This window comes from Rattus norvegicus, chromosome 12 (genome assembly GCF_021556685.1).
Source record: "Rattus norvegicus strain SHRSP/BbbUtx chromosome 12, alternate assembly SHRSP_T2T, whole genome shotgun sequence".
NCBI classification, from domain to species: Eukaryota; Metazoa; Chordata; class Mammalia; order Rodentia; family Muridae; genus Rattus; species Rattus norvegicus.
The window spans coordinates 42478497-42489478 of NC_141545.1; the positions used below are offsets into that span (position 1 = coordinate 42478497).

The following is a 10982-nucleotide window of genomic DNA, read 5'->3' on the forward strand; positions in this document are numbered from 1 at the left end:
ATGACCAGGGTCCATCATAGGTGTCACCCTGTGGAGCAGGCCGTGGAGACACAACGGGACCCACAGGTGTTAAAGCACTCTTTAGAGCTAGCTTCGCTTCCGCTCACTGCTCACGAGTGCCTCTCAGGGAGCATGCCCGTCCTTATACAACCTTCCTTCCCTTCTCCCTGAGCAACCCAGGGCTGCGCCCATCCAGGAGCAGACAGTGCCCTGCTCCCTCTCCTGGGTCCTCAGCTGTGCACTTGCTGCAGACTTTAACTAAAGCATTTAAAACCCGCTCAGAACCCAGAGCCCATCACCATGGATACTCATCACTGAAATCCTCTGTTACTACGGCAACCGTCCACCCTTCACCTCCCCTCCTCCCCAACCACCCTCCCCACCTTGCCAGTTTTCCCTGAAACTGACACACTGGTTTGGGTGAATGATAGATACATTTAAAGAGGCCTCAGAAGCATGGGGCTGTAGGCTGGGAGACTGGGTATTTTTCCATTATTGTAATAAGTCCGTTTCGCTCCCCTGTTTAGGCAGGATAGATGGCTGTGATTCCTGCGGACAAAGACGAAGATCGATGCTGAATTAAGGCTGCAGCAAGCCCTTTTGTCATCCTGCAGGTGATTTTTTTTTTTTTTTAAAGAACCATCCTCGGGCCTTGAAAATGCAGCCGGGAGCAATCTAGAAGCCTGGAGTGGCAGGCTGCCCGCCTGCTGCGGTTCCCGAGACCGTGGTTCTGTTTGAGCAGTGTCTTACTAGTATCGTCCGAATGCGAGATAAGAAAGTGACACTTGCTGACATTAAGGGAGGGGACCAGGGAGAGAGGGAAGGAGCTGAAGGAAGGAAGGAAGAGGGTAAGGGAGGGGGAGGAGGGAGGGGAGAAGAGGGTAAGGAAGAGGGAGGAGGAAGGGGAGGAAGGATCTAAAGTGATAGATATGAGAGGAGACACAGTTGACAACGGTGACGGTTTCTGGGCTTGGAGCAGGAAGGGGCAGGGTGTGAAGATTTCAGACACTCGGAGAATTCCCTGGACCAGAAAAATCCAGCAACTCTAGGCTGCCCACATTCTGCATGAGATTCTGGGAGCTCTGTGGCTATTCTTATATCGATTCAAGGCCACCCTCCTCCAAAAAGGTTCTTCACCTCCAGGTATAAAACAATATAGTAGGCCCCCTCCCCGCCCCTTTTTTGAGATGAAATCTTTGTAACCTGGCTGGCCTCAAACTCGGAGTGCTAGGATTATGGGTGTGTTATCATACCTTGCTTTTCAGTTTTGGTCTTCATTTAAATCTATAAGTCCAGGGCTGTCGACACAGTTCAGTTGGGACAGCCCAGCTTGCACAAAGCCTCCCATTTGATCCCCTGTACCACCTAAAATCAGGTGAGGTGGCACTCGCCTGCCATCCCAGTATTCATGAGGTAAAGGAAGGAGAACCAAAAGTTCAACGTCATCTTTGGTCACATAGTGAGTGTGAGGCCCGTCAGGGCTACAGGAGACCTTGTCATATGCATCAGGGCATCTTCATCAGACGCCAGGAAGGATGGGGATAAATCTGAGGACGGTTGTGGCTTTGCTCCTGATACCAAAGGTATCGAGTTGTTTGTGTCCTGAGACACATGCAGGACCCTGCGAAGTTCAGACGGACCCTGGACAGCCACTAGGCAAGGAGGCAGTAGTCTGCATGGTCTGCCCACGTTGCAGTATGGCCGGAATCCTCCTGCCTCCATTTCCCAAGCTCTGAGATTGCAAGTGAGGAGCAGGACTTCCGCCTTGATTTGTTGACTCCCTCAGTGACTGATTTAGTTTTTCTGGCGTGAATCCCAAGTACTTGCCATTCAGTTGTTATTTTTAGGCTCCCTTTAAGAAGAAGAAGAAGAAAAAAAAAAACCCAGAGCAATTCTAAAATACTGAATTCAAAGCCCTTCTGCAGCAGGAAGTGGCCACGCCCTCCGAATGCGGGCTCACCTGCCGATGTGGTCAGCTGGGGCAATTGACCATGGTCCCCTAAGACTGAAGGCCGTTCCTGGAACCCCACTGCTGGGGTGGGCTGTGAGCACAGCTTGTGTGGGGTGCTATCCCCAGAGGGGCCATCTTTCAGTCTATCCTTTGTCCAGAGTCCCCTCCCAAGCCCCCAAGGACCTGGCAGGACATAGGCCCCGGGTTGGGAAAACTGCTACACATTACTTTACCTTTAACTGAGTTCTGAATGACATGGTGCCTTCAGGGAATGTCACCTGCAATTACCATTCCCAGCAGAGGACCCGGGCTCAGCTCTTGCTGTGCCCTCTCTCTCCTTCTCCATCTACCCATCATCCACTTCTCCCCCCCACACCACCACAGCATGGCGGGCCACTGGTCACCAGGCTGTGAGGCCTCCTGACACTCCACACTGCAGGCTTGGAGGCTGGCCTCCCCTCTCCCATGTCACCTGCACTTTCTTGTCCACCGAAGGACCAGGAGGGACTTAGAAGGAGCCCAGCAAATCCCATCAGCAGATAGTGAGTGCCCTACCAACCCCCTTGGTACCCCTTCCCTCTCTCCTTCCCCCTTCTCCCCGCCACACACCCATAATGCACTCTACCAACGGCCTCCCATGGCACACATTTCTGGGCTTGCAGATCTATCTCGTTCAACAGCATCACCTTTGATTGGCAGCTTGACCCTTTCTTTTTGTAGTAGAGATTGATTCTAGGGCCTCGTGAAGGCAAGGACTCTACCATTGGCCTTGACATTGGTGGATCCACCAGTGTCACCATTGGCTGGGGTTAAATTAGCTGGGTTGCGGTACCGTGTGCCTTTAGTCCTAGCAGTCAGAGGAGGAGGCAGAAGCAGAGACAGGTGGATCTCTGAGTTCGAGGCCAACCTGGAACTACAGAGTTGAGTTCCAGGACAGCCAAGGCTACACAGAGAAACCCTGTCTCAAAAACAAAACAAGGGGGTTGGGGATTTAGCTCAGTGGTAGAGCGCTTGCCTAGGAAGCGCAAGGCCCTGGGTTCGGTCCCCAGCTCCGAAAAAAAAAAAAAAGAACCAAAAAAACAAAACAAAAAAAACAAAACAAAACAAAAACCGACCCGACCTAACTAAATTTATATATAAATAAATGTTAGGTCAGCTTTCGTTGTAAAATAAGTTCGTTTTAGTTACGGCCAGAGGTCATCACGGATGGTGTGACACCTTGCATGTTGCCCAATTCCCAGGTGGATGCCACCGTCTCCTCTATGAGTGGCGCCCCCTGCAGGTCGTCAGCTCAGGACTCAGTCTGATTCGTGTCTTTCACTGGGAAGCTCACTGTGCTCTCCAGTAGGGTGAGGAATCGCCTGGAGCTGGAGTCAGAAGCTCGCCTGCTGACAGCCCCCAGCGGATTCTTTCTTGCGTAGTGTTCAGGCCCAGGCTGACAAGGGTCGGTTAAGGGTCGCTGTGATGAGTGCTTAGTAATTGCATGGAGCAAGGGCTGCCCACCTTCCAAGAACTGGGTTGTGTGATGTTATTTGATATAGGAAAAAAATCTGCTGTGCTGTGTGGCGAACAAGCAAGAGCAGCTATGCCTGAACAGGGCTGAGTGCGCAGGACACTCACCCAGGATAGGTTGCATCTCTTTTGCTGGTTGCCATTTTTCCGCACAGACCTGGCATTTAAAGATAATCCAAGCCAGGTGTGGTGGACCGGGCCTCATATCCCAGCTCTCAAGACGCCAAGCAAGAGGTTTACGAGTCTGAGAACAGCCCGGGCTACAGAGAAAACTTCACCTCAAAAACAAATTGGGGGGTCGGGGTTGGATAGGCGGCTCAGTCAGTAAAGCGCCTGCCGCTCAAGCAGGAGGACCCGAGTTCAAATCGTCAGCCTGGTCGTCAAAGCCCAGACGCAGCCAGGGCTGGGGTTGCAAAACCAAGTGCTTCACCGACTGAGAGATCTTCCCAGCTCTCAAACAGACAGTGCTGTGACAGTTGAGTGTCAGGTCTAAAAATAACATCGGGGACCATGAGACCTGGAAAGACCCTGAGACGGGTTAGGAGTGGGAGTGGGAACTCGAAGCAGCAGCGGATGGGCGCAGCTGCTCCGTGGTACGTGGGCTTCCTGCGCCCGGAGTTGCGCAGCCTCACACGAACCTCTGAGCTCAGACCTTTAGATTCCACAAGCAGCTGCTCGCAGGGAATTTACCAACTACAAAGAGTGAAATAAAAAAAAAAAAAACAAAAACAGCGGCTTTAAAAAAAAATAATAAGAGAGGAAAGGAAAAGCCGCCCACTGTTGCCAGTAACTGGGACTGGATGAAATAAAAGAGACATTTTCAGTTTTTGTCAAACTTTGGTCTTTTTCCAAAGTGCTTACATGATAAAAGAAGGCCAAGTGAGTGTGGGAGAGGAAGCTGCCAGCCCAGGTGAAGGCAGAGTTTTAGATTCATGCGAAACCCAACAAACTGGTATTGAAAGTATGCTATTAATAAAAAAGCTTCCTTTCAGAAGGTGGCTAAGCATAAGCGCTTGCCTGGCCGAAGAGGCTTGGAGCATAAAGGTTCACTAGGTTCAAGTTTCCGTTAGGAGCTGAGTGACTGAGCGTCTCTGGTCCTCCGTTTCCTTCCGTACTGAATAGGATAATGACAGCTACTTCTGTTGACCAGAGAAAGCTCCATGTTGTTCTCCAGGACACATTAAAAGGCCTTTTTCCTTGGGAGGGGGCTCGGGAGATAATCTAAAAGAGAGATGTGCTGGGTAGTTAGTTTTATGCCAACGTGACAAAACTAAAGTCATCTGAGAGGAAGGATTAAGAAAATGCCTCCAGAAGGTCGGACTGTAGGCAAGCCTGTAGGGCATTTTCTTGACTAGTTATTGAGGGAGGAAAGCCACGCCCACTATGGGCGGGGCCATCCCAGGCCTGATGGTCCTGGGTTCTACCAGCCGTGGGGAGCAAGCCAATAAGCAGCGACCTCCATGGCCTCTGCATCAGCTCCTGCGTTCTGCCCTGCTTGAGTTCCTGTCCTGACTTCCTCCCAGGACGAACAGTGATTGGAAGTATAAGCCGAATAATAAACCCTTTCGTCCCAAGTTGCTTTGCTCACGGTGTTTCATCTCAGGAGAGTAACCCTAACACAAGAGAGGTAGACGGAAATGGACCAATCAGATAAGAAACAACAGGAAAACCAAAAAGAAACCAAAACAAAAAACCCTTTTTAAAAATCCAGCAATTTTTTGCATTTAGGATCGGGAATGTGGGTTAGGCATGGCTGGTCTAAAGCTCACTATGCAGCTGAAGATGGCCTCGAACTCCTGATCCTCCTCCTGGGATGACATGCCTTACCTGAGCCTGGTTTTTGCCCTACTGGGGATGGAACCCAAGACTTTTTTTTTTTAGATTTATTTATTTATTTTATATATGTGAGTACACTGTCACTGTCTTCAGACACACCAGAAGAAGGCATCAGATCCCATTACAGATGGTTGTGAGCCGCCGTGTGGTTGCTGGGAATTGAACTCAGGACCTCTGGAAGAACAGTCAGTGGTTTTTTTTTTTTTTTTTTTTTTCGGAGCTGGGGATCGAACCCAGGGCCTTGCGCTTCCTAGGCAAGCGCTCTACCGCTGAGCTAAATCCCCAACCCCAACAGTCAGTGTTCTTAACCGCTGAGCCTTCTCTCCAGCTCGGAACCCAGGGCTTTGAGCATGCAAGGCGGACACTCTCCCGACAGAGCTGATTCCGTTTGTCAAGACTGGCGATGGATTTTCATTTTTTCTAGAGCTTCAGTGATGGTCCAGCAGGAGTATTCAGCCACACCCCCCAAAAGCTTAAATGCCCTCTTGCCCAGAGAGAAAGGGAACTTGAATCCATCCACAGCCAGCCCTGTCCCTCTCTGTCCTATGTCCAGCGACCACCAAACCCTGTGTGGGACTGAGGTCTTTCAGGGGGAAGATGGGAATCTGGGTGACTCAGGGTACAACCTGTCTCTGATTGATTGGGATCCTGGGAAGTAGAAAGTGGCGGTGCTTCAAGTTTGGAGAGCCCTAAAGGCAAAGGTCACTGCTGGGGACACCAAATGAGGGACAATGGCAGTGTGTCAGGGATGATGACTGGGAAGAACTGAAACCAGGTCGCAGCCCTCAGTCCCGTCCCTCAGTCCCTTCCCTGTCCCTCCCTTGGTCATTCCACCTGCAGTGCCTGGCACTGGGGGGCGGGCGGTCTCTTTGTAACCTGAGCTGCAGCTTACAGACCAGGAGCCTGAGGCCTGCAAGGTGCCAGTCACATGCCTGCAGCTGTGTGGTAGCAAGTGGCAAGGCAGAAGGCTAACCCAGGTAGGTGGCGCCAGTCTGTGCTGCAGTGTCATGGGAAACATGCCATCAGGAGGCACCTGGCCTTGTGTGACCAAGTTGCCCTATTTCCTGAAGAACCAGAAACTGGGGCTTACAAGAAACAGTGTGTTTATATTTTGGCAATGAAAATTTACATTTTAAAAATACTGGTTAACTGATTGATGACTGATGAATTGCATAGCTTGGCTTGTCCCCTCTGGCCTTAGCCTTCCAAGTGTTGGGGTTACCAGGCAGGCACCCCTTTCCCAAGGTAAGTTTAGTGCCAGTGGTGTCTGGCGCTCAGTGAGTTGGTTTTACTGTGGTGGGATGCAGAAGGGCATTCAGTAGGAATGTTTTTGGAGTTTTGATTTGGGGATCTGTTCCTGAGCTAGCAATTTGACTCAGGATCCTGTTTGTGGCACTGGTTGGTGGCGGTGAGCTTCAGGTCCCAGGGGACCATTACATCATAAGGAGAAGCAATGGAGACTCAAGGAACGCTGTGTGGCGGAGCAGTGACAGCGGCCAGGCCAGGTGACACACTGTGATGCATTTGTTTGCGACTGTGCTTTGAGCTGTAAGTCTAGGAGGTTTCATGCATCTTCCTTAATATCTGTCCACCTTATATTTTGAGACAAGGTCTCTCTCGCTGATTGACTGACCAGTGAACTTCAGGCCCCTCCTGTCTCTGTCTGAGCATTGACCAATACCCTTATAGCTCAGATCTGGCCCCAGGTACTTTGACAGTAAGAAGGCTTTTTTTTTTTTTTTCTTCCTGGTGCTTCAGTTTATAATAAAACCTTCTTGTAATTCTTATAGGATTGTTTTGAAGATGAGAAGGCCATTGTAACTGAGAGTAGGAAGATGGAGGGAGGGAGGAGAGAGAGAGAGAGAGAGAGAGAGAGAGAGAGAGAGAGAGAGAGAGAGAGATTGGGTATCCACCAGAGAAGACTACTCTCAGACGTAGGTTCAAGCCAATAGCAAGTCTTTTTTTTTTCTTTTGAGACAGGGTTCCTCTTTGTATCCTTGGCTGTCCTAGAACTCCCCCCATAGACCATACAGGGCTTAATAGCAAGTCTTTATTAGCTGGCCGGTGACTACACTGGGTGTTAGGGACCACGGTGTAGTCCTGAGCCTTTCTGAAGGTGAGCTTTCAAGCACAAAAAACCCACATCCTGGGTTGACACACCTCAGGGAGCAGAACACTTAGGCAGAAGCAGAAATGCAGAGCCAGAGAGCAAGGTAGGGGCTTTCCCAGAACCATGGACGCTGATGGAGTCCATCTTTGTTCTCGTTTTAGCAGGTGGTGCTGCCTATGTGCTGCTGGGTCCCATGGTCCGTATAGTACTTCCTTCATGGCGTCAGCTGTGCTAACGTCTGGGGACATGTTACAAGAGACAGAGTGTGTGGGTGTGCTCCTGTGTGTGTGTGTGTGTGTGTGTGTGCATGTGCGTGTGTGTAGAATATGTGGTTTTGACCATTTCGAGATTGTAGCTCCTGGGTTTAGAGAGGCCTTCAGGCATGATCAGATCCAGGCGTTTATATGGCTTGGTTGTTTGTGCTGCAGGCAGGAGGAGTCCGGGAAGCTCACTTATCTGGATAAGAAGACCGTTTGAGATTAGAAGCATGATGACGTTTAAGTAGAAGAAGCACTCGAGAGGATGATCAGCTGTCCCTCAGAGTAGGTGAGTTGGGAGAGTTATTGTTTTAGTTTGCTTCTGAACCCCTGTACTTTCCCGAGGGCCGTGTCTCTGTCCTCCCAATTGTCGGAGAGGAAGGCTCGAGTCGCTCTTCAGTGGGGATTACTGTTCTCAGCCGCTGGCCTCCGGCAAGACCCTCCCTCAGTTGCAGTGGCTGGGGCTTACCATTCACCAGCACAGAAGGCCCTGTGGAAGTGACAGCCTCGCTCCTCAACTTAAAGGCATTTTGTCCCTTTACAGTCACCAAACATCCGGGGAACCCAGCCCAGCTCCAGATGCCCCCCCCCCCCCAAGTCACCATCATCAACACAGAAGTAGCAGGTATTCTCCCAAGACTGACCTGGCTGACTGTGGTTACTTGGGAATCACATAGGGACATCCAAGGCTGCTGCTACCCCCTGTGCTGGGAGAAATCAGGTTCCCTGAAAGTCACATGTAACCCTAGCAGCTGATGGAGATCACACAGAAACAAACAAAAACCCCATATAAGGCCAAAACCAAAGCAACCCAGACCATAACCACCAGAAAGACAGAGGTCTGGGGCGGTCCACACTAAATCGAGAATCACATCAAAAGAAGTTGGTCTCAAAACTACAATTCTACAGATCCAGGCCCTTAGGGATCTGGGATGAGAGGCATGTGGGACCATGGTCATTAGGGGACATCCTGCCTTTGCCTCTGTAGTACAGGACCAACCTTGTGTGTACTAGTGCTCCATCGCAGAGCATACCCCAGCCCCTACAGGCAACACTTTTTGATGGATGTATAGTATTTCATGAGTGGCCAAGTCTGAACTTACATAAGCAAGCCCTGCTCAGTAGCCATTTCCATTGACTCTGGCTTTTCTCTGTAACGGCTCCTCAATGTGCCTCTACTTCAGAATCCCCATCTTCTCATTCTCTTGCATTTGCAGCCTTCTCAGCAGCTACATCCATAGTCTCGGGGACATGGGCAAATGATGCAGAGCCCGCCGGCTTCATCAGTTCTGCCTGGACCTCTCATCTCCCTGCAGCTGCGTTTCCGTGTGGCATGGAGGTTGGGCTCCAGGGAAGGAAGGCTCCTGCATCTCTGAGAACATCATTACCTCCACTCACCTCCACTCGCATACTCCTTCCAGTGCTAACCTCGTTTGTTTGGATGATGACATCATCTCTGTCAATGGGAAGCAGCTCTGTGCCTCAGTTTATCACTCACACAATGAAAGGGCTACGGCATAGCACCCGACAATTTAAGGCATCTGTCTACTTACTTGGTGTGTCTGTGTATCACAGCACACGTGTGGAGGTCAGAGAAGAACTTGAGTGAGCTCATCTTCTAGCATGCGAGTCCCTAGAGATGGAGCTCAAGTAGTCAGACCAGGTAGAAAGTTTCACGTTTTCACAAGATATCGTGCCGCCCCCAGTGTATAGTCTTTAAGGGTTCTTAACCTGGGAGGTGGTGGTTACAGCCTTTGCAGATGGCAAACCAGATGGGGGAGTCACCTGCTTCATAAACTGGCTCAAACTTGCAGGACCCCGCACAGGTTACTATCTGAGGCCTGCAATTTGGGATTTCTTTAGAACGGGCACACAAACTTACACACAAAAGGACAACAATACCAGTGCCTCCCTCTGTGTCTCTGTGGCTGTCATTCAGGAGTCACCCCAGTGGATTTCTCAAGCTCTCACATCCCAGGAGTTCACTGGACTTTCAGATCTCTGAACTGAGCGGGGCATCCTCTAAGTTGACTTAGAAGGTATGGTGCCTGCAGTGGCTGAGGGATTTTTGATAGAGACCCCCCACCCAGGTAAAGTTGGGGGGTCCCCCAAACACAGAACGAATCTCAGGGAGACTCTATAAAAAGCGGAGTTGGAATGTATCGACGAGAGACTCCGATATATATGTAAGGACGGGGGTTTGTAGAAGAGAAGTGCTTAGAGTGATAAGATGACATAGTCAAGTGTGTGCATGGGCTTCGAGGGAGATGCTTCCCCCTAAGGGTCTTAGCTATAGGTGCATGCAGGGCCTGGGGGGGCATTGAAGCTACTGTGCTCAAGGGACCATCATCCTGCCCCCTTACCTTCTTTACTGTCTTCTATAAATGAGATAATACAAAGGCTCCAGACTTCCTGGGTTGGATTTGTACTGTGATAAGGTCACAGGGTACCATGGTGGACTTGAGATCTGACTTTTTATTCACCAGAAAACTTTAGGTGGTCACATATGTTTAGGCTTTAGGCATGGCTCATCGCTACCTTAAAGATTACATTTCGGGACTGGAGACATGGCTCAGCGGTTAAGAGCACTGACTGCTCTTCCAGAGGTCCTGAGTTCAAACCCCAGCAACCACAGGGTGGCTCACAACCATCTGTAATGAGATCTGATGCTCCCTTTTGATATGTCTAAAAACAGCTACCAAGCTACCATGCACTCATATCATAAATAAATAAATAATTAAAAAAACAGTTGTGTGTGTGCATGTGTATGCATATGTGTGTGCTTGTGTGTTTCTGAGTGTGCATGTGAAAGTGAGGGTCAGAGGACGTGGTTCTCCCCTTTCCCCATCTGAGCTCTGCTGTCCAACTCAGGTCACCAACGTCTTTATCCGCCGAGAAATCTACCCTGCCCTTTTTAATTTTAAAGTTTGTTTCTTTTGAGATAGAGGCTTATTGTAGCCCAGGCTGGATTGGATACCCTATGTGTCTGAGGCTGACTTTGAACTCTCAACCCTCCTGCCTCTACCTTCTGAGCCCTGGCATGAGAAGTGTGCCCCGCCATGCTGGGTTTATGCTGCACCATGGTGGGAACCAAGGGCTTTGCGCATACTTGGCAATCACTCTGAGCACTGGGTCCTAGCCCCAACCCTTCGCTGGCAACACTTTTATTATTATTTTATATGGCCTTACTTAATTTTTATTCATAATCATAAACCTAACTCTGCAATCCAGCTAGACTTGGAGGGGAGTAAGGAACATTTAGAACCCAAAGGACTTCAGTGAGAGCAGAAAGGACAGGGTACTGTGAGCTGATGGG

General features: G+C 50.0%; 1 long non-coding RNA gene across 1 annotated transcript; it reads left to right on the forward strand.

Moving 5' to 3' along the window:
• The first annotated feature begins 408 nt into the window (after positions 1-408).
• Positions 409-10066, forward strand: LOC134481334 (uncharacterized). The gene is made up of 3 exons (XR_015634847.1): positions 409-614; positions 7838-7955; positions 8884-10066. It is a non-coding gene; the product is annotated as an uncharacterized LOC134481334 (long non-coding RNA).
• The last annotated feature ends 916 nt before the right edge of the window (positions 10067-10982 follow it).